Raw genomic sequence first — 23,324 nt, forward strand, 5'->3', positions numbered from 1 at the left:
GGGGTGGTTGGGAAATAGAGGCACCAAATGGACTGTCCCAGGAATAGCACGAGCAAGTGCTACCCTTTGACTAGGGCATGAGGGACGGTCAGGCAGGAGGGAGACCCTGAGGGAACTAAGCCTGGGCTGGAAACTATGGGAGACTTTTCAGCCTCAGGAGGGGATGCAATCTAGGTTGGGCTCTAGGGAAGAGTAATCTGCAGTGGTCAGTTAGAACGGGTAGAAAGGAGAGAAGCCAAAAGCAGCAAGGTCACTCAGGTGGTTACTGGAGTTCTTCAGGTCAAAGGACTAGTCAGTGTGAGGCAATAGGAACAAAAAGGAACAGACTGATGCAAGAGTTAATCCATAGGACTCGTAACCAACAGTATGTGGGTGGGAGGTTCAAAGGCTAGGGTGATGGAAGACTCTGGGTTTTTTAGAGCTGGCTGCGGGCTCTAGGGAAGGATTGTACATTTCTTTCTGTATCTGAGTTACAGCACCAAGGGGTGACAGGTCCAGAAGCAGTCAAGGACGTGGAGCAGGAGCTCAAGGCTGAGGAGAGAGTCCCATGTACAGTGAGAGAGACTATAGTAGGCTTAAATCCGGGAAGGAAGGTAAGAGGCAAGTGGCTGGGCACAGAGCCCTGGGGAAGGCCAGGGTCTGTGAGGAAGAAGAAAATACAGTAGAGATACCAAAGAGCTATGGAATGACAATCCATGAGAAGAAAGAGATACTCAAGGAAGAAATGGGTTAGGATGGCATCATGTGTTGGAAAAAGAAGGAACCAGAAGTCAGGGAATATGTGATCCACTAGGTGAATGAGGAGTCAGTGGGTAGTAAAAGCTAAAGTGAGGCGACAGGAAAGAAAGAATGAGGAGCAAAGGGAAGAAGAGCAAGAAGGTAGAGGTAGTGAGTAGTGAACGGAGCAGGGGGAGGGGTTCCGGGCCCGGTCCAACTGAGCATATCCTCTGTGCAAAGGTTTCAGCCCTGAGTTGCCACAGGTAGGGAAAGGCCAGTGGGAAAATGTCTCTAAGATATGGGTAGGACAGCCAGCTCTAGCCAAGAGGAGATACCCCTACCTTCAGAAGCAGGACGGAAAGGACAGGGACATTGTAAGGAAGAAAAGAAATTTAAAGGAATTACCCAAGTCTGACTTAAAGCAAGAGGCCAGGGGTCCTACCCACAGTTTATCTGTAGTACTCTAAGAAGAATCCTGGAGACACCTATGGCAGAAACACAGAGAATGTGAAAGGGAACCTGAAGGGGAGCAAGACAGTTTTCAGAATGCTCAGTAGTCAACCAAGCTTTTAGAAACAGACTGTGTGATTTCAGCCTATTCCCTCGATGTTTTCTAATCTAAAAAATTGTGTCCCTCACCCAGGCCAGGGATATCAACACATGTGGCCAGCTAAGGGAAGCGGCTGTGCCTGCCTTCAAGCTGCACCAAGATTCTAACGCATAAGGACAAGTGTCCACAACTGACGGGCACCGTCAGCAATGGATCGAAGCACCTGGAACCCAGGCAACATGTATCCATCATCCTCATGGTGCCAGATGGTAAAAGGTTACTTGCAGACAGCACAAATTAGGAATGCTGTGGTCTGCTGAAAGGCCCCAGTCCAGAATACTCGGCTTCACCCCTCTCCTGAGTGCCACAGAGAAGCGAGGTCATTGTATATGTTTCTAACCTTCACCGGACCTCACCTGGAGATCAAACAGGTTGGAGTTTATGGTCATAAAAAATTCCTTCTGGCTCTAAATGTATTTATCAGTGATAAATAATCTCCCTTCTCTATGAGACAATTGTTGTAGCCCCAATTATTACCAATCTCCATATAAACAATAGGCCATAATAATAGTATCACATTAGTCCAGCACTTTGGAATTTCCAAAATGCTTTCACATACATTTTCTCAAGTGACTAAACCTATGAGGTTGGTATTAGATCCATTTTGCAGATAAGGCAACTGAGATTCAGAGGTACCATGCCTTGCTGTGGGCTCTACAGCTGATGAATGGCAGAGCCACACCTGGACCCCAGACTAACCAAGTTTAGCTCTGTTTATCCCATGTACTCTATTAGAGCATATTATCAGCTACTAATGGTTTGCAAGATTTTCAGAAAAAAAACATAAAAAACTGGGTAAGTGGTATCAGGATACCTAAAACCCAAATAAACCTCCACAGGAACTTATGCAACACTTAGCTGGGTCAGGAACAGGCACATTTTCTGCTATTCACATGGAAGTTGCTACTTTAAGGGTTCTCTTGTGAATGGGTGTTGTTTGGTCTTGTTTGGTTGGGTTTTGTTCCTTTTCTCATACTTGGATCTATACACAAAGATTCATTATATGATTTACCATGTACCATGTGAATGGAAACACTAAGCTGAGATTAAGACTCTGTTTGTCCCAAGAGGCTTAATGAAGTCTGAGAGGTTAAAAAAAAAAAAAAGAAAAAAGGGAAAAAGAAAAAAGACAAACGCCTTCCCTGCATCACAGCAAGCTTGAAAGGGTAAACTATGGAGTGTTCATTTCCTGAACATAAACATCAGCAAGATTGCAATGCCTGGGAGGCAATGGCCAACATGCGAAGATGTGATGGGATGTGTACACATTCAAGGACTTGAAAACCCAACCCAAGAGCTGGGAAAGAAGTGGTGGGAACAGGGAAGGATAGAACACAACAAAGTTTCACATACAAAGTGTTTGGCCAAATTCTCTGCCCTTTCCGGATCTGCCTTTCCTTCATCTAGACAACAGCTGGATGACCACAACCATTTTCTCCTGAGCGTTTCTTTATAGGAAACCAAAATAATATTATTAAAATAATCCTCTTCCACTCGTGTGGCCAGATAGAGAAGCAGGCTCCAAATCATGCCAGTGCATTATGTGATCTGTCTCATCTCTCTGGCCCACCCACCCACTCCCTTCTCCAACCAGCCTCCTGCCCACTGGTTGCAGTCTTGAATCCTTACCTTGCCCATTCTTTTTCTGCCTTCCCTCTACTGTACAATGCCCCGAGAGCCTCCCACCCCCTAACTACCTAGTTACCACTGTCCTTCTCCCACAGCCTGCCTCAGTATGTATATTCTCAAAAACCCATCCCTAATTACGCAAAGGGAACTGCCCTACATACCAGAAAGCTCAACCAAGTAACCAAGCATACCACCATGAAATCCAGTCATAAACAGAAAACAGAACTACCTGGAACCTTCTTCCCCTGCCCTCCCGAAAAGGTACAATTCTCAACAAGACCCAGCATCAGAACACATTTCTGACACTAGTGCTTCTGTTCACTGCTAGCTGCCTGCCACCCTTCCAGAATGTCTCCTTTCTCTCCAGTGGCCCCGCGCACACAGGGCCCACAGCCTGGGCAGCCAGAAGCAGTCAGCAACATGTCCTCATGACCACGTGGCTCCTGACGATCGGGCCTAGACCACTGCTCTGCTTCCTCCCAGAGCATCACCCGCGGAGCATTGGGGTCAGAGTTTAGAGGAGTAAAGTTGCCTTAAAACTGACGTGGAATCTGGGAATCTGGCTCTGCTACTTTCTAACTCTGTGATTCCCTGAGCCTGAAATGTTGGCACAACAATGGGACCAACTTCATAGGGTTGTTGTGTAACTGAGATAAACGTTTAGAAAAGAGACATGTGGGGAACATAGCCACACTGTGCAGCTAGGATTACTTGTCTTTAAACTCCTCACAGAGAAAATTTCAAAAACTAGTTCTCCCCCAACCTTTGGCCACCAAGGAGGATGTTGTGGGATTCCTGGGGAATCACTGACCCAGGCCAGGGACTGGAGCGGGTACCCCTCTTGATCTCTAAACAAGGGCAGTTCGAATGGCAAGACCAGTCCACTACCTGGTAGGTGCTCCCAAACCCCATTTTCTTCTCAGTCACTCACCCCTTTTTACACTGGGAAACACATATTCAAAATCATATTTTGTAATAAAAATAAAGCAGTAACACTTCAGAGATAACAACAACACAATATTCACTATGAAACAAGGGCCTATATTTTTACAAAAGCCAGTGTTTATTTGAGGTGGGCTATCAGATTTGATAGTTCAGGAATTAGAACGCCTAGACAAAAAAATTAAAGGGAAGACTAAAGGTATTTTTCCTCTATAGAAATTGCTATCTTTGTTCTTTAGAGGATACAGATTTTTTTCTCCTCTCTATCTCCTATATACACACATACACACGCATACCTTCTACAAAATTATCTGGTTACATTGTTGCATCTGAAATACCAGGGCAATTTAACTCCCATTTATATGTTTTTTCTGTTTCTTGTTTAGCTGGTCACAGCAGAATTGAATACAAAGTACCTGACATCTCTGCTGAGAAGGAGAAAAATGGCAAATTATACTCAGTAACAAGTACCCAAGGTCCTGGGGAAGGAATGCAGTTTATTGAATCTTCTACCCCGCCAAACCTTATCCTTGCATTCTTATCGCATCTGTTATCTGCACATGCAAAGCTTCCCTGTATGGGCAAAAGAATGCCCCAGTCCAGAGGCCCCACCTTTGGCAAACAGGTGTTGCTATGCCTGTGAATATAACACCAGCCAGAGCCAAGACTGGGCTTCTCTGCTACAGGCACAGGGGTTCAAAGGAAAAGAACATCCAAGGAATGCAGCTGGGGCCAGGCCTGCTCTTGCCCAGAATGTTTGGTTCTGCTTTCCACCTCCCAACACGGAGGGAGAAGGCTGACACACACAGTTGTTCACAGCCATTGGGCCAGAGTTTTACAAGGAAGCAGATGGGACAGTGAGAAGATGCTGTTTCCTGGTGGCACAGCTCATGGGGAAAAAACTGGTAGAGAGGAGATGCAAATCTGTTCTCTGTGAAAATAGGCCTCTGGACCCTGCCCTCAGGTTTTCTTCATACCCACGTTACCTTTTCCAGAAGCTTGCCACAGACTGGCTATAATGAGAAAGGGTGAGAAGAGTAGATTAAATTACAGTCCCCCAGAGGGGGTTAGAAAAAAGAGGGAGGTGAGGGAGGCAAACCTCATCATCAAGGCACAGGCCCCATACCTCTTGGTTCACAGAAAGTCAAAGTCAACCCACCTACATGTGCTTGGGCCCTTATGGGAACACAGGCCACACTGGAGGGACCCACAAAGTTATAAGAAGTGATTTCTTCTGTGCAGACACTTTCAACCTAGCTGAGAAAATAGGTCAGACAAATAGGCAGACTGACGGGGACACGGACACACACACACACACACACAGTAGCATGTAACAAATGAAGAACAGGGACAGTTACAGAAAGTACCATTCCAAATGGATCAACAAGAGCACCTCTCTACTTGGTTGAGATAAAAACAGAGCAGAGTGGGGTTTCTCCGACACAAACTCTCTCTGGGGCTCTACTGTCCTATCTGCGATTTTAATGTGGCTCCTAGCCAAATCCCTGCCAACAAGTGCCACAGCAACAGGAGAGTGTAGGTCATTATATTTGTTAATTAGGGGTGGGGGGTATTGTTTCTTCCTCTTTGAAACACAGGTCCCAACTACCCAGCTGTAGGACTATGGAACATGGTGTGCGGCCCTGGCATGTTCAAATGTGAAATATTTTAAGGGTGCAGTCATTTCTTCCTCCTCAGCACCTGAGTTTCTGCCAATCTCTCGATGAGATAACACAGCCTCCTTCCCACAAGACTTCGCTAGGCAGCCACTCGCTGGGCACAGGCCCTGAATAATTCATACTCAGCCCGGTCACTCAGGAGCACCAAGGCCCGCCAGCTGCCATTAGGCCGGCTCCAGACTTACTGTAGAAGAATTACCAACTATCAGCTCCCTCTGAGACCTTCTGTAGAGAAACCAACCACTCTTCCCACTTTTCTTCTCCCCATTTTAAACTAGTACATTCCCACCAGATCCGAGTGTAACTTTTACTCTAAAAAAGACAGATGCCAGTACCAATGGCTTCAAGAGAAAGTGATGCCCTCCAACAAAAGCACAGTCGGGGTGTCACTTCCCTACTAGGGACACTGAGAGGACGTGGGGAAAAGACCAGACACTATGCCTGACACGAAAGATGCTCAATAGATGCCCAGTCCTCGTCCCTTCCTCTTTCTTGTCCCTCTGCTCTGGCCAAGCCTGATCCACATCCTGCCACCGGTTTTGGCTTTTCCACACGTCCACGCCTCTGCTCTGAGTGCTCCCCTCTCCTCTGTCGAAAGTCCATCTATCCTTTAAGCCAAGCCCCAAACGTCCCTCCTCCAGAACGATTTCCCAGATTATCCCAGCTGACATCTCTGCTCCTTCTCAGAAACCCTACACCCGTCCCGTCAGCTCCCCTTGCCTGGCACCTACGGTGCCCGGCCCTGGAGTATTGCTTTTCTTGTGCACCAGTCTTATCAGCCTAATTAAAATAATGGAAGGGGCACCAGTTGCGGACTTGAGAGAAGTGAAAAATGGGACTCCAGTCTCTGCTTTTGTCTCTGACCAGCCTTGTGACCCCGAGCCAGTCCCCTGGCTTCTGGGATTTTCTCCCTAAAAACCACGGGATCTAAAACCCAAGAAAAGCCTCTGGATAGATGGCTGTTAGAAATACACCACAACCTGTTTTCAGGCAGATGCAAGTCTTGGGTAACCTTCACTCTACATCCCCAAGCCCAGTATCCACTGCAAAGCAGCTGTTCAAAAACAACTCAGCAGTTTCAGAAGCCTGAACAGAGCAAAGGCTCCATGGGGGAGCTGGCACCCATCAGAGGACTGCAGAACCTACTCTACACCACGTGACAACCCTTGGTCTACACGTTAATCCCTCACAAAAAGAAGATGCAAGTTCCAACTCCCACAGGTGTCAAGAAGGTCCCTTCCAAAATTTCCCCACCTAAGCCAACCACTTCATTTACAGATAAGGACAATGAGGCACACAGAGGCATGCCCAGAGATACAGAGTAAGTTACCGCAGGCCCGAAATTAGAAAGCAGGCCTTCTGGATTCCTGCTGCCTTTTATTTCTAGGGCAAACCAGGAGCTGAGGACAGAGGGAGTGGCAGCATTTCTGTTAGAGAGGTGGGCCCAGGGCTCAAAAATCAGGAAAAGCTCATCTTCGTCCCCTCTCACCTTCCAGCTTCCAACACCAAGGTGAAGCCAACAGGCTCCTACTAGGTGGCAGATGATGTTTATTTTCCACATTCTCTGATGTCCAGCGTGTCCCAGGACAGACAGAATGAAAACCCAGAGCCTGGCATTAACAGCTACCATCCTGCCTCACAGACCAACATAGTATCAAACACACTGCCAGCCCCAGGAAACTTCCAGTTCCCTGCACTGGACTTTTCATTATAATTCTTTGGATGTTCTTAGGGAAGAGTTACTTAGAAGTCATTTTTAAAAAACATCTACCAGATGGATTCATTGATTTTAACTTCTAGAATTTTAATGACAGGAAAGGAGTCAAGAGAGCTAAGAGAGAGACAAAGTTCTTTTCTGAAACCTGACCTGTTCATCTCCAAGCACCTCTCCACTCACCTTTTATTACCATTTCTACCATCCTCTTAATTACCATCTATCCAGGAAAAAAACAAAAATTGTGGCCACGATGGTGCCTTTCTCCACTACACCTTATTTTTATAACATAATAAAAGCTTCAGTAAAGAATGTAGAGAAATCGGAATGGTTGTGCACTGCTGGTAGGAACATAAAACAGAGCAGCTGCTGTGGAATATGGCACGGAGGCTTCTCAGAAAATTAAAAATAGAATTACATATGCTGCAGCAATCCCACTTCTAGGTATACATCTCCCCGACCCAAAACCTGAAAGCAGGATAGCCAAGAGACACCTGCCTATGTCCACTGCAGCATTTTTCACAAGAGCTGAGCAGTGGAAACAACCCAAATGTCCACTGATGAATGCACAATGTGACATAAACACACAAAAGAATATTATTCAGCCTTAAAAAAGAAGGCCATCCTGTTTCATGCCACAACATGCATGAACCCGAAGGTCGTCATGCTAAGTAATTACGAGGATGTCATGAAGAAAGCCAGTCAGAGAAAGACAAGTACTATATGATTCCACTTAATGCAGTATCGAGAGTAGTGAAACTCCTGAAAACAGAATGGAGGCTGCCAGGAACTGAGGAGAGGGTGACGTGGTGGGGGGGGCGGGGGGGGTAAATTTTATGTGTTTTTTACAATTAAAAATAACTTTTTTTTTTTAAAAAACCACTTTACTAAAGAGTCGGGGAATGTAGTACCAGGCATGGGGACAAGCAGCAGGTGTAGAGCTATGTGGTCTTTGTCTGGAACTCTGAAGCTCAAATATTCTCAGATGCTATCGACCAGCACACTGATCCCTCCAAGCCCACTCTTCAACCCTTAAGAAAAAAAAACCTTATGGGAATCTGGTCAACTCTCATTTTTATATGTATTTTTTAAAAGTCTGAATAAATTAGTTATTGATTCCAAGCTGGATCCGAGACACACATCTGTGCACAGCACTGTGGTAACCTCAATTTACCAGTTACCTTGGGGTCAGGCCTTAGCATCTCCACAAGTCCAACCTCCTTGACATTGTTCAAAAACGTCGTTTTTCCAGTCAGCATCTATGAGACTGAACCCCCAAAACACCGAAACAACTGGCAGCTTAGGAACAGTGAGTAGCAACACATCATAGTTAAGCAGGAGTGTGTACACTGGCACACTTTTGGTGTGTGTATGTGTGTGCATGTGCGTGTACACATGGGCCTACATGTGCACAGGACCACCTTGGTGGATATTAAATAGATAAGTTTTCCTTACTGCTAAGGTTTTATGATACTCTAGTGTCAACTACCCTGCAATACTTGTATCTGCCCACCCAGCTAGAGAATACTGATGGCCTGTCAAGTGTGGGCACATACACGGTTCTCTGTCAAGAGTAACTTTAGTGTAGGGACACCTGGCTGGCTCTGTCAGTGGAGCATGGGACTCTGGATCTCAGGGTTCTGAGTTTGAGCCCCATATTTTTGGTGGAGATTACTTAATAAATAAAAGTTTAAAAAAATAATTTTAGTGTAGTAAGGGTTCATGAACCAAGAGACCAAGATTCTTACTGCTCAAAATGTCCTTCTATCCTGCCTATTAGGTGATGAAAGGGCAAATGGCAAAAATCATTAGGCAGGAAAGGGGTCTGTAATTTGAAGCAATTCTAATCAAAGATCTGGTACCACCCTGTAAGAATCTGCATTTCTGACTCATCAAACATAAAAAGGTACCAGGAAATTAACAAGCGCCTAGGACTTCAGTCTGAGTCACATAGCATTTCTTACTTCCTCGAGAAGGACAAAGGTTGCTATCATCCCTATACCCATGCACAGTTTACTTCTCACTGTATACACAGAAACCACCAGGAAAAGAGGCCAAAACTCATCGTGGTAACAAGAGGATGTTGGCCAGCTAACTGCCCAGGAGCTCAAACACAATCTTAGAGGTTTAAGATTCTGCAAATGAGGGAAGTGAGGCTGAGAGTTATTTCTCTCCTGTCTCCACTAGTGAGGCCCAGCGGCACCCAGATGTCCTGGCAGCAGTAACAGTACCCGCAATGGCCTGCTATCTGAGGCCACTTCTGTAAATACCATAAAAAAGTGCTGGGACCCAGGGTCACCTGGCTGACTCAGTTGGGAGAGCACATAATTCTTGATCTTAGGGTAGTGAGTTCAAGTCCCACACTGGGTACAGCGTTTACTTTAAGTGAATGAATGAACAAACATTTTGAAACTTTGTGACCTAAAAAAAGTTTTCCCAGGACACCTGGGTGACTCAGTCGGGTAAGCATCTGAATTTGACTCGGGTCATGATCCCAGGTTCCTGGGATCAAGTCCTGCATCAGGCTTCCTGCTAAGCGGGGAGCCAGCTTCTACCTCTGCCTGTTCTGCCTGCTGCTCCCCCGCTTGTGCTCACTTACTCTCTCACAAATAAATAAATAAAATCTTTAAAAAAAATTTTTTTCCCTAGATAGTAGGCATGTTACATTAAGTGCCCAGCTAATATCTATCACTTGGTAGGGTCACTGGGTACCTTCACTGATTTAATTTTAATTCTTCCCAAAAATGAAAAAAAAAAATCCACTTGTTTTGTTCAGGTTGTACAACCCACCAATAGTCATTTCTAGGATTAAGTGTGTATTTCCATATCATATAAGAAAGACAATTCACTCTGTTTCTTTTTTAATATACATTTAACACAGGTAAACGTTTGGCCTTATTTTTTAATAGATAGGTCACTTAGGCCTCCCTTTTTAAAGTGGTCACTTTTCGCTTGTGCTTGACCCAAACAAAAAGAAAAAAGAAAAAAAAAAAAAAAACTCTTTAAAATACCAGATTCCTAACTCTGCTTTCCAGTTAAGTATATGTAATGTGCGTCCTGCTGGGAAAAGTTTTAAAACAAGTTCAATCACCACTCATGTCACAACTGAGTATTCATTACTTAAAACCAAAACACAGGGCGCCTGGGTGGCTCAGTGGGTTAAGCCGCTGCCTTCGGCTGAGGTCATGATCTCAGGGTCCTGGGATCGAGTCCCACATCGGGCTCTCTGCTCAGCAGGGAGCCTGCTTCCTCCTCTCTCTGACTGCCTCTCTGCCTACTTGTGATCTCTCTCTGTCAAATAAATAAATAAAATCTTTAAAAAAAAAAAAAAAACCAAAACACAAACTGTGCTCTAATTTCTGTTCCTCCAACAATTCTCATCTTCTGACTTTACTCAAGGGATCTCAGTCTTACTCAGGATTCTCTGATATGGAATAACTGCAGGGGGAGGTACAAGATTGTCCCCCCATGAAATAAAGGGTATCCAGAGACCTACAAATACTTACTCAAAGGAGAAGAATTTCGAGTAGAGTTAGAAAAGGCAGGCCAGGGGAGCCTGGGTGGCTCAGTGGGTTAAAGCCTCTGCCTTTGGCTCAGGTCATGATCTCAGGGTCCTGGGATCAAGCCCCGCATCCATCTGGCTCTCTGCTCAGCAGGGAGCCTGCTTCCCCTCTCTCTCTCTCTCTCTCTGCCCACCTCTCTGCCTACTTGTGATCTTTATCTGTCAAATAAATAAAATCTTAAAAAAAAAAAAAAAAAAGAAAAGAAAAGAAAAGGCAGGCCAAAGACAGGCCTCAGAGGCTTTCATTTACTGCCCTGGACCTCAGAAGCCTCTGACTTTTATTAGCACTAAAGCAGGCAGGCTGGGGCAAATAACAACCCAGTTCAGAAAACCTCAGATTGCAGGCTGTACAATAGGGGCTAATGCCCCCTACTAAAGACTGTTGCTAACATTATAGTAATATTTTTATAATCTTCTCCAAGATGAAAGTGGTACACAAATCTTACATATTATAAATAATCCCACTGAAAATCTAGTAATATTTCTTCTTTATTATCCCCTGATACCAAACTACAGCTGTCTCAACAAGGAGGAACATGCAGGAAAGCTAAATAACCCCCAGGAAAGACCAGCCCTTTTCCAGTCACAGCCAGCCTGTTCAACTAGGATTTTCTGTGCTAAGCATGTCTCTCTTCCTCCAGGAAACATAGGTCTCTCACTCCCATCTCTCTCCCTCCCTCCCTCTCTGCCTCCCTCCCATCTTGGCTATTTGCAGGGGAATGTTGAGGTGGGGAGTAACTTCTTAACCTCCATTCCAAGAAAAGTTTTTAAATATTTTTTATTGCACTTTCCCCTGAATCATTCTCTTGGTAAATGTTTAGAGTTGTGATCATCTTAATGAGGAGAGTATAAACGAAAAACGTTAAACAGGTCGATGTAAGAGAAGATGCAAATGCACAGAACATAACAGGTTTAGTTTAGTTTTTTTTTTTTAATTAAAAAAAAAAAGGACATCTTTTTCAGGGCTTTTCCTGCCCCCCCCCCACCAGAAGGCCTGAGGGTCACACATGCCCTCTAAACACCACAGCGACCAGCCACAGTTGACCACGGTCTGTAGGCCACCAGCACATGTGCCCTTTGAATGGTCCTGCTTTCCCACCTTGACTTCTCCTCTTCCACCTTTACATTACATTAATGTCATCTTTCTCAAAATGGAAGGCCTCCTTTCAGATGGAGAGAAGAGCCCTCTCTTCAGAGTTTTTTTTTTTTTTTTTAGGGAGAGCAAGCTGATGGGGGAGGGGCAGAGGGACAGAAAGAATCCCAAGCAGTCTCCACGCTCCACTCCGCAGTGTGAAGCCAATTGCCTGGTCTGATCTCCCAACCCTGATCATAACCTGAGCTGAAATCAAGAGTGGGACACTTACCCGACTGAGCCACACAGGTGCCCCCAGTTTTATTCTCATGTGAAATGTTGTAATTAACACTTCACATACATGCCTACTGTGTGCAGACGCAGAGCCTGGTACCCTCCACATTATTGTAAATCTCTCAACAATCCCACAAGGTGGACTTTTCGACTCGCATCCTATAGAACTTGCTCACCATTTTATAGCTGGCAAGTGGTAGAACAGGGATTTAATCTTGGACCTGAGGCCTCTAAAGCCATTCTTCCTTTCTCAGCAGCAGTCCTGAGGTAGACAGTCCTGGATGGCTGAATGCAGACCCCTGGAACACTGGGTGTCAGGCCCTAGGGGGACCTCCAAACACATATCCAGAGAGGAAGCCTGAGCGAACCTTGGAGCCCATATAGTTTCCAAATGCTGGAAAGAATGCAGACTAATCTGAGGTAAGGAAAACGTGATATAATTCGGAAAATTGGAGGCCATGTAATAGAGGAGGGAAAAAAAAAACAACAAAAGAAACAGTGGCCTGCTTTGCAGATTCATGACCAACATACCCGACACAACCCTCACCTACCCCAAGCATCTGGCAACCAAAAGAAAAACTTGGCATGAGGCTTTTATATACATAACCAAAACCAAACTCATGTTCTTCCCTCCCGTTCCCAGGCTCTACAGCCCACTGGAGAGCAAGTCCTCAGGATTCTACCTCAACAATTAATGTCCTTGCTCTCTCAAGCCCTTTGCCACTGCCCCAGTTTCAGGGCTTCCTACTCGTCTCTTTCCAGGACAAACATGACCTTCTCCTAAGATGGCTCCCTCCAGCCACCTCCCAAGCCATCCTCCACGGGGTCCCTAGAGGACTCCTCTGGATATAGAAGTCCAGTGCTGTCAGCGGTTCTCAGGTTAAGTCACCTAAGGGGGGCTTCAGGGGGTAGAAATCTAGGGGAGAGCCCTTGGGTCTCCCATATGACAGGCTATTCAGGTTGGCTCCAAATTTGCCATTTAACATAATGAGGTAACAAATTAAATTCCATTTCAAAATACAAATTCTCCTGAACTACATGTTGGAAACCACTGGCCAAAAGGATAAAAGCTGAACTCCTCAGCATGGCCTTCAAGGCCCTCCTTGACTGTGCATTGAGTTTTACTCAAGCTCCTTCAGCACTTCCGCACGTGATTCCCTGACAGGGAACCCTGACAGGGCACATGCCATGCCATTCATGGCATCATTTGCTCAGCCTAAAACTCCCTCCCACCCACTGATGCTGCCTCTCCTGTGAGAAGTGAGAATCTTCTCTGCTGACCACAGACTCGTGTTCATTTCATCACCTATCTCTGTATTTCTAATATTAATCTCAGTACCTAGTAGGAGCTCAATAAAATTTCACTCAGTCATTCACTAATAAATGAATAAAACAAAAAATCAAATACCACCTTACCATAATCACGATTCACACAGCTTAAAAACAGAGAGGCTGCTTTGATGTCCTTTTAATGCACCTGCTAACACAGGATTTCCTGTTAAAAACTCTAATTAGTAGATCAATAATAGCATTTTAAAAAAAAGTAAGAGAATAGAAAACATCATAGCATCTCATGTATTCAAGTTCAGCATTATGTTGTGTAACCTAAATGTGGGTGAATACATAAGCGCACCCATATACATTAATTTTTGTGTGTACTGATCACCATGTAAAATATAATTCCTGCTGATAGTATGCTCAAATTTCTTTCTGTCAAAATCTTAAGTCAGTTATAGACTGGATCAACATGATCAGTCTGAGTCTTCTGTTCAGTTTAAAAAACAAAGAAACGTCATCCTCTCTGATAAAATTCAGTTCAGACAATAATGCTGTTAGTTGTACCAATTAAAATGGCTCCCTGAATGTGAGGGGGAGCTGGGAAAAAAAAAAAGATCTTCGTGTGGGCACACCTGAAGATTACACCTGATTAAATGCACAAAGGCATCTACACAAGCACACCTGTTAATTCAGTGCTGTGGGTTTTGGGTTTCAAATTAGTATCAAGTATATCCTCAGCCTTGCCTCCTCTCCATCCTGTATTTCTCAAGGCAGTCTTGAATACCTCTACATTATTTACAAGCATCCCTTCTAACACTGGCCTTCCCTCAAATGCTTGGAGACAACTTCATGGATCATGTGTGTAGGGGCTCAGGGAAGAAGCTGTGAGAACACACTAATCCTCTATAGAGGGACCAGTTTCAGGTATAAAGTTTTGTGTTTTCATCATAGGGACGTATGACAGGCTAACTGATTTGGTCTGCAAACTTATTTCTCCAAGATCAGCTCCGGGACTGTCAACCCATGGAACTGTCAAATCCGTCTCAAAAAAGGTAAAAATCGACCAAGGGCCAAGTGGTCTAAATGACACACTGCCAGTTCCGCAGAAACAGGCTGGAGAGCTTTGTTGTTGTCAACCTAAGAAGAAAAGGTTTAAATTAAACACTGGTTAAAAAAACAACAGCAAGAGCATTCTAGTCCATGGGTAGCCTAGTCTGAGGAATGAGTGGCCTTTGGCCGTCATAGTGAAATAAAATTATTCTAGGAACCATAAACTACAGTTACAACGTTCCATTCCCTGTCATGCTTGGCCACCGTATTCACCAAATTCCCTATGTCCTGAAAGTCACAATACATTATTCCAGGAGGACAACTGTGGCCAGCATTTTACAAATATGTAAAGAACCATTAAAGCATAAAACTCCAACTGCTGACATCCACTCGAGGCTAAATGACGCAAGGGAAAACAGGCAAACTGTCAGCCAACCTAGGAGTGAGTGCCTCTTTCGAGATGCCCCACCAAGCACCTTCAGCATCCGGAAACATGGAAGGTAAAGAGACAGCTTTTGAAAGAGATTCAGAAACCCTGTAATGGCCTGGGAAAGGACTGGACAAGTATATCTTTAGCTGTAGCTCTACTGAGCAAAAAAGTGTAAAACCCTAAGGGCAGACACTTGGAACACAAAAAGGAAGCAGGGGCCAGATCAAGAGCATCATGTGAAAGAGATCCAATCCTCTGTGTAATGGTTTGTACCAGCTTAAAAATAATGCCTGAAACTTCCAAAGCCATCTCTGTAAGTTAATATTGTAGTAGAGGAAAGAGATCCTGCAAGAATGAAAATCTAAGACCAATACTCTGTGGTGAGAGAAAGACTAAACTCCAGATTCTCCCATCCAAGTACTAACCAGGCCCGACCCTGCTTAGCTTCCGAGATCAGACGAGATCGGGCGCGTTCAGGGTGGTATGGCCGTAGACTAAACTCCAGATTCTAATTATCAACTTTCCCTGTTTCTGCTTATTACTAAGGGGAAAAAAAAAGTGTTTCAATATTATGCACAGAAAGTATCTCAAAAGATATGCATCCAATTTTTTTTTAAAAGGAATTATCTCTTACATTTTAATGTAAAATTCTTAAACACAGGAACTAACCCTTTGATGGGTATCACAGAAATTAGGGGCAAATTTTCCCCAGATGAAGTAGAAACTTGGTAGCTCTGACCATGGATGGGCTCTTCAATCTGACAAGTAAAAGCACCAAACTGCACTTTGATTTCTATGAGGCACTGTAGGAAATGTTGACAGAAGTATTATTCAGTCACAATCTCAAGGGGTTTACTGATCAGCTAGAGAGAGAATATGGATACACCCACCTTGAGCACACACGTGAAACTAATGTAACTCAGGGGGTAGGATACAGAAATACAACTGCCAAAGAAGTTTCTTGAAAAGGTCCGTGTGAACCTCACAGGAGATAGCTTCAAGGAGGAGCCGGGGCTCAGGCTGGAGACAGTAGAGAGGCTTGGTTTCCTAAAGGCTTACAGGGAGCTCCAACAGGTAACGGGGAACATAGGGAGGGCTGGGGACTGGCAAACAGCCCAGCATCTCTCTGATGCTGTTAAGATGCCTATGGACACAATCATGCAACTAGTAAAGCAATTTCACATACGTGCTCAAGAAATCTAAGGAGTCTGCAGAAATTTAAACCTGTATGGCAAAATTTTTCTCAGCCTCACCCAATTAACATGTGTCCATCGCCCAATTATGTCACTACCTTAAGGTTCTGAAAATTCACAGGTTTGCAGGAAACTTAAGCTCAGCAAATTCCCTTGAAGAATACACCAATGAGAATAAGGAAAAACTGTGGAAATGGGACATGTTTTTCTTTTCTTTTCTTTTCTTTTTTTTTTTTTTTTTAAGATTTTACTTATTTATTTGGGAAAGACAGTGAGAGAGAGAACATGAGAAAGGGGAGGTGCAGAGGGAGAGAGAGAAGATGACTCCTGCTGAGAAAGGAGCCTGGGATCATGACCTGGGCTGAAGCCAGATGCTTAACTGACTGAGTCACCCTGGTGCCTTGGGACGGACTTTTCAACCAGAGAATTAAGACGCTAAGATTTAGGTTTTGGGGAAACATCACAAAACTTTTATGTAATCCTGTCACATTCGTTGCTTATTTTATACACACAATCTACTTCCCCAAAATAGATTAAGTGTGGATAAGGAGCAAGCTAATATGGTGCTTACATTGTTGTAATGCTAAAAAATCTGGAATGATGCTCTGTTACTGGGCACCTGTCATACTCTAAGAGTGCTACTGATCTTTGAGGCCTCAAGAAGACAGAAAGGGACAGACTGTTTCCAAGTAACAAAATTGTCAAATTCACAAGTTGACAAGTTAGGTGCAAATGAAGCATCTTATTAGAGGCATATTCAAAAGACTGAAATGTGAACTTTATTGCTTCAAGGACCTTTTTTTTTTTTTTTTAAAGATTTTATTTATTTATTTGACAGACAGAGATCATAAGTAGGCAGAGAGGCAGGCAGAGAGAGGAGGAAGCAGGCTCCCTGCTGAGCAGAGAGCCCGATGCGGGGCTCGATCCCAGGAATCTGAGATCATGACCTGAGCCGAAGGCAGCGGCTTAACCACTGAGCCACCCAGGCGCCCCTGCTTCAAGGACCTTAAAGGAAGCTGTATATTATTGGTTACTTTTCTTTTAAAAAAAGACTTCATTTATTTATTTAGAGTGAGACAGAACAGACAAGAGGTGAGGGAGGCAGAGGCAGAGGGAAAAGCAGGCTCCCCACTAACTAGTGAACTAGTGAAAAGCAGGGAGCCCAACACAGGACTCAATCCCAGGAACCTGGGATCAGGACTTGAGCAGAAGGCAGAGTTAACCAACCAACCGAGTCACCCAGGTGCCCCTGCCTTTTTTTTTTTTTTTTTAAAGAAAGCAAGCAAACAATAGCAAATGTCACCTTATCATTTTGTAACAGTTTTATTTCTGAATCAAGAACATCAATCTATCTGAAAATGTGCTGTGAGCATTTTTGTTACTTATTGTCACTTGCCCAGCTTCTATCTCCTTTTTCAGACACAGGTCCTTGACTGCAGAGAGTGCTGCCATGCTCGACATCCCTCCACACCCTGCACCACAGTTCACTGGTTCAGGAGTAGCCCCCTGACCAAAGCCTAGTAAACTATAGCCTCCCTATCAACACCCCCCACCACCACCACCATGTTTCCAACTGGAACTAGAAGAATGAGGAGAGTGGTGGGTAGCAATGTCCAGGGGCAGATAGCAATCATCTGTTTCAGTCAGTTGGAAGACCACCTCCAAGGGGAGAGACAGCATCCAAAAACAAGAGACCGAGGGATGGAAACCTTAATTTTTGTGGTCCAGGGCCTGTCTATACTTTGCCTTTCCCTCGGATTGGCTGTTTTAACTCTTCCCTTGATTATGCAGAATGCCCCTGTATCTTTCCCCAAAAGTCCCAATATAAAGTACAGTCTTCTACCATGCCACAATTCTGCATTAGAAATGCCAACCAAAGCCTCTAACTGCCGGCCAAGTGCCCTTTAAGTTGTGGATGGATAGGGCTGGGACGTTTTGTACATAGGGCTTCCTGCTCTTCACCAGTATTGTGGATATAGCTGCTGCTTTTCTTCTTCTTCTTCTTCTTTTTAAAGAGAGGGAGGGAGGAAGAGAGAAAAGGAGCTGGGAGGGAAGAAGCAGAAGCAGAAGAAGCAGAGGGAGGGGAAGGAGGAGAGAGAAAATCCCAAGCAGGCTCCATAGCCAGCACAGAGCCCAACAAGGGGCTCAATCCCATGACCCTGGGATCAAGACCTGGGCCAGAATCAAGTCGACACTCAACTGACTGAGCCACCCAGGTACCCCGTGGATAACTCTTCTTAAAGTAATCATTTGTAGGGGCCCCTGGCTGGCTCAGCCTGTAGAGCATGTGACTCTAGATCTCAGGGTCCTGAGTGAGTCCCACACTGGGTGTGGAACCTACTTAAAATGTAAATAAATAATTGTGTGGGGCACCTGGGTGGCTCAGTGGGTTAAAGCCTCTGCCTTTGGTTGGGGTCATGATCCCAGGGTCCTGGAATCAAGCCCCACATCAGGCTCTCTGCTCAGCAGGGAGCCTGCTTCCCTTCCTCTCTGTGTCTGCGTCTCTGTCTGTCAAATATATAAATAAAATCACAGATAAATAAATAAATAAATGTGTGTACGTATGCAATCATTTCTAAGTATCCAGTTGGTCTCAGCCTGATATAAAAAGATTTTTTGGGCCAATGAGAGCCCCATCTCTGTATTCAACCTCAAAGAGATGTGAACTAGTGAAAACCAGGATACTTAGCAAGTCATGGGGCAATGAGGTCAAAAGAGAAAAGACTGGCAAGAGGAGAACTGGAACTACAGTACCCCAAAGCCACGTGAGAGCTGAGTTAGGAGGGGACAGATACTCTTTCTATGCACAGGGCTCCAGTGAGCCAGGACCACAGCCCATGTGAAAGATGAAGATGCCTCCAGCCCCTCAGTGGCCATGGTCCCTGATGGGATTTCCAGGTCTCGTCAGCCTGAAATTTTGCGTTAGTCCTACCCCCACTCCTCCCTTACTCCGCTAAAGACATAGCCTTTTTTATTCAGATAATTCAAGTAAATTTCTGGTCTTGACAACCAGGAAGAACTAACCAAAAATAACTTTGAATGCAGGCTTCTTTACAGAGAAGCCAAAGAGCAGACACAGACCAAATGCTTGATACCTTGCTACCCAGAGCCCTCCCAATGGATTACTATTTAATGCGATCGTGTCAAAACTGACAAATATACAGTTCAATAACTGAAACCATCTCCTTTAACCAACTTGGTGTCAAAGATCAAAATGTAATTTAAGAAACTATCTAACATCTAGGCATCACTCTCTCTATAAATCAGAAAAATTGAACACTATCACTGAAGATGTGTTTATGTAAGACCTTAGCTCTCTGAACTGCATTAATGTAAAACCTACTTTTTGACACTATCAGTTTTTTCTTATCATGTGACATGTTTTAAAGTGTAGAGGACTTTACAAATGTCCTGTTACGCAAACTGTACCTATAGTGGTACAGTTTCCTATAATGGTACCTGTTCGTAGGTCTCCTTTAGTAGAAACTGGCGAAGGAGTTAAACTATGTAAGTGAATTTAATAAAGGCACAAATCATGACCACATGAGATCTCAAACAACGAAATGCAAAACTTCCTAAGTCCACAGTACCTTCAGATACCTACAATGGATCTGCTGTTTCCAGGAACTGCCAGATAAAAGAGTATTATGATGTTGGAAGCTTTCATAGCATTTTCCTGTTCTTTATCACTGATCTACCACAATTACTTACGAAAGAGAGCAGAGGGAGAAACGAGGTACTGATGCATGCTATAACATCGAAGGACCTTGAAAATGTTTTAAGTAAAAGAAACCCAGTCACAAAAGGCCACATATAGCCTGATTCCCTCTATATAAAATGCCCAGAATAGGTAAATCCATAGTCAGAAAGTAGAGTAGTGGTTGCGAGGAGCTAGAAAGCGTGAGAAAATGGGAAATGACTGCTAATGTGTACAGGATTTCTTTCTGGGGTGATAACAATGTTCTGGAATCAGTGCTGATTACTACACAGCTCTGTGAGTATACTAACAACCCTTACTAAAGTGTGTACTTGACAGAGGCAAATTTTATGATATGTGAATTGTATCTCAATAAAGCTGATATTTAAGAGTAAGACAGATGGGGATGGGCATATTGGCAGAGAGAGCCAGGAAAAGCTGAAGAGAAGAGAAATATCTTAAGTTTTTCCTCTTGCTTACCCAGGCAGTCCCCAATAAGAGAAGATAGATTATATTTCCTAATAAGTTCATTGACAAATTAATCATAAAATGTATGGCGGGGGGCCATTGGGTGGCTCAGTGGGTTAAGTAAGCCTCTGCCTTCGGCTCAGGTCATGATCTCAAGGTCCTAGGATCCAGCCCCACATTAGGCTCTCTTGCTCAGCGGGGAGCCTGCTTCTCCCTCTCTCTCTGCCTGCCTCTACCTACTTGTGATCTCACTCACTCTGTCACATAAATTTTATTTTAGTAAATGTGTAAGGGTTTTCTCATAGAAATGGTGACTGATTGAATTCCTTAAAGGTAAGAGGCTGATGTAAGTATTTTGGTAGGGTGGGAAAAGGAGTTAAGGCAAAGGCGAAGTGTGAAATAAGAGAGGATTAAGGGAGTGAGGCTCAAGGGAAGAAGTCCTGCCAGGTGGCTGAGAAGCAAGAATGAGGCTCTAGATGACAGGCAGGAGTGTGGGCTGGGTTAGGAAGAGAGAATGGTGGTGTGGTTAAGCGGTGTGGTGAAGGAGAGGAGGGGCAGGCCGTGCTCCCCACAAGGATCATTTACCTCAGGCACTAAGGGATGTCACCATTGCTAAGGTGAGAATACAATGTCAAGGGTGTAAGGAACAGCAGCAGGAACCCAAACTGATATTCAGAGTGGGGAGGGGTTGTCTCCAGCAGTCAGAGGAAATGGAGGGAAAGAAAACTTGACAGAACTGTACTTGAACAAGAAACGATTCCTGCATTCGGAAACTACTGAAACCGTATGTACACAGAAAATAAATTGAGGGTGCAACCTGGAAGTACATGGAATGACCTAAGCAGACTTTCTCCTCAATAGTTTCCATGAGCCTCTTAGGTATGAAATGCCCTTTCAGGCTCAGATTTCACAAATAATGGGTGGCGTATTTACTGTGCACTAGGGACCATGCCTCTCTCTCAAATAATCCCCAATAATGCAAAATTTAGGGAAATAGCTTCAAGACAGGATGAGGAAAATAATGGATAGCTGTTAAAGCCCTATTAATCCTGACTATAAAAACCCACTCCCTCAGGCGAGAAGTCTTTCCCTTGGGCCATAGAAGGGTTCCACTGAACAGGGCAGGTGGGTGAGCAAATAAGAAAAGCTCTCAGTTAATTTTAAAGGAATGAGTCCAAGCTTGAGAAGCCAAAAGCAGACTTTGTATTTTAATGAGGGGTCCTCAGGGATCTGTAGCCTGGCCTCTCTGGTTTTGTGGTGGTGGAAACAAAGCAGCCTTGCCTGGGTTCAGGCCCCCATCCCTTCCCAAGTTCCAATGATCTCTACAGGACTCCATCCACCCTCTTCAAATGACTGCCATTCTTCCTCTTGTGATCACCCCTTGCCTCTAGATTACTAGAGCACTAACTGCCTCTACCACCTTCCTGGCACAGGCATACATGTTTAGTTAATATTTCACATAAATAGGTTTTATCTGACCAATTGGACAATTTTAGACCATGTTTTATAGACTTTTGTATACCCAATAGCATGCTGGCTTTGTACTCACTAGAACATCAAATATTTTTTACAGATATATGTTACATACATGTATATATTATACTTTATGCATACATATTATTCATATTATATATCCTTATTCATATGTATATTATATATGTATATATTTTTATCTATATATATATTTGTTATTCATTTTGGCAGGGCCAGCGGATTATGAATTAACAGTCTAATCCTGGAAGGTTTCTAAGTAAAACCATCAAATTACAGGAAACCATAAAAAATGAAAAGCCAATATCTAAACCACCTTATTAAAAACTCATGATTAGGGCGCCTGGGTGGCTCAGTGGGTTAAGCCGCTGCCTTCGGCTCAGGTCATGATCTCAGTGTCCTGGGATCGAGTCCCGCATCGGGCTCTCTGCTCTCTCTCTCTCTCTCTCTCTCTGCCTGCCTCTCTGTCTACTTGTACTCTCTCTCTCTGTCAAATAAATAAATAAAATCTTAAAAAATAATAATAATAAAAACTCATGATTATAGGGGTGCCTGGGTGGCTCAGTGGGTTAAGCCTCTGCCTTCAGATCAGGTCACAGTCCCAGGGTCCTGGGATCAAGCCCCACATTGGGCTCTCTGCTCAGCAGGGAGCCTGCTTCCCCCTCCCTCTCTGCCTGCCTCTCTGCCTACTTGTGATCTCTCTACCAAATAAATAAGTAAAATCTTTAAAAATATATAAAAAAATAAAAACAAAAACAAAAACTCATGATTGTAGGTAGAAAAGACATTAAGATATCTCTGGAAAAAGGTAAACTTAAAAATCTTTTAAGGCTGGGGCGCCTGGGTGGCTCAATGGGTTAAGCCTCTGCCTTCTGCTCGGGTCATGATCCCAGGGTCCTGGGATCGAGCCCCGCATCGGGCTTTCTGCTCGGCAGGGAGCCTGCTTCCCCCCACCCCCACTGCCTGCCTCTCTGCCTACTTGTGATCTTTCTCTATCTCAAATAAATAAATAAAATCTTTAAAAAAAAAATCTTTTAAGGCTTTAAAAGTAGGTTTTCCTCCATCCAAATGCAGGAATTAAGTGAACATTTTAAGTACATAACTTTAACAATAGCTTGAAATTTGCAGAGAGAAAAGTGATGGCAAGTTCTGCTCCAATTCTCAATGTACAGATTCTAACTCTCTTCCTCCTGAGGAAACCCTGTGCCTGAATCTTTTTTATCTATCACTGCAGGATTTTCTTTAGGATATACTTTTCAAGTTTCCCTAGTAATTTTAATGCACACTCTAATTTAGGCCCAGAGAAATTTTCTGCCCTCCTGGAGATTAAAAATGAGAAGGCCCCAACAGTGATAGGGGTTGGGGCGGTGGGGATTCAATCACTGGTTGGGACCAAGAAGATCCACCCACACAGGAATCCACCTACACAGCGGCTGGAATGAGGCCTGGGATTAGAGGAAGAATGTGCCCCTCTTGCCAAGAGACAGCCCTATACTCA

The 23,324-nt window shown here is 44.1% G+C and overlaps 1 protein-coding gene and 1 pseudogene across 2 annotated transcripts in view; both read right to left on the reverse strand.

Moving 5' to 3' along the window:
• Positions 1-23,324, reverse strand: part of SPTBN1 (spectrin beta, non-erythrocytic 1) — a 197,081-nt gene that overhangs the window by 111,869 nt on the left and 61,888 nt on the right. The window lies entirely within an intron of this gene.
• On the reverse strand, positions 15,367-15,472 carry LOC132022945 (5S ribosomal RNA; annotated as a pseudogene).

This window comes from Mustela nigripes, chromosome 7 (genome assembly GCF_022355385.1).
Source record: "Mustela nigripes isolate SB6536 chromosome 7, MUSNIG.SB6536, whole genome shotgun sequence".
NCBI classification, from domain to species: Eukaryota; Metazoa; Chordata; class Mammalia; order Carnivora; family Mustelidae; genus Mustela; species Mustela nigripes.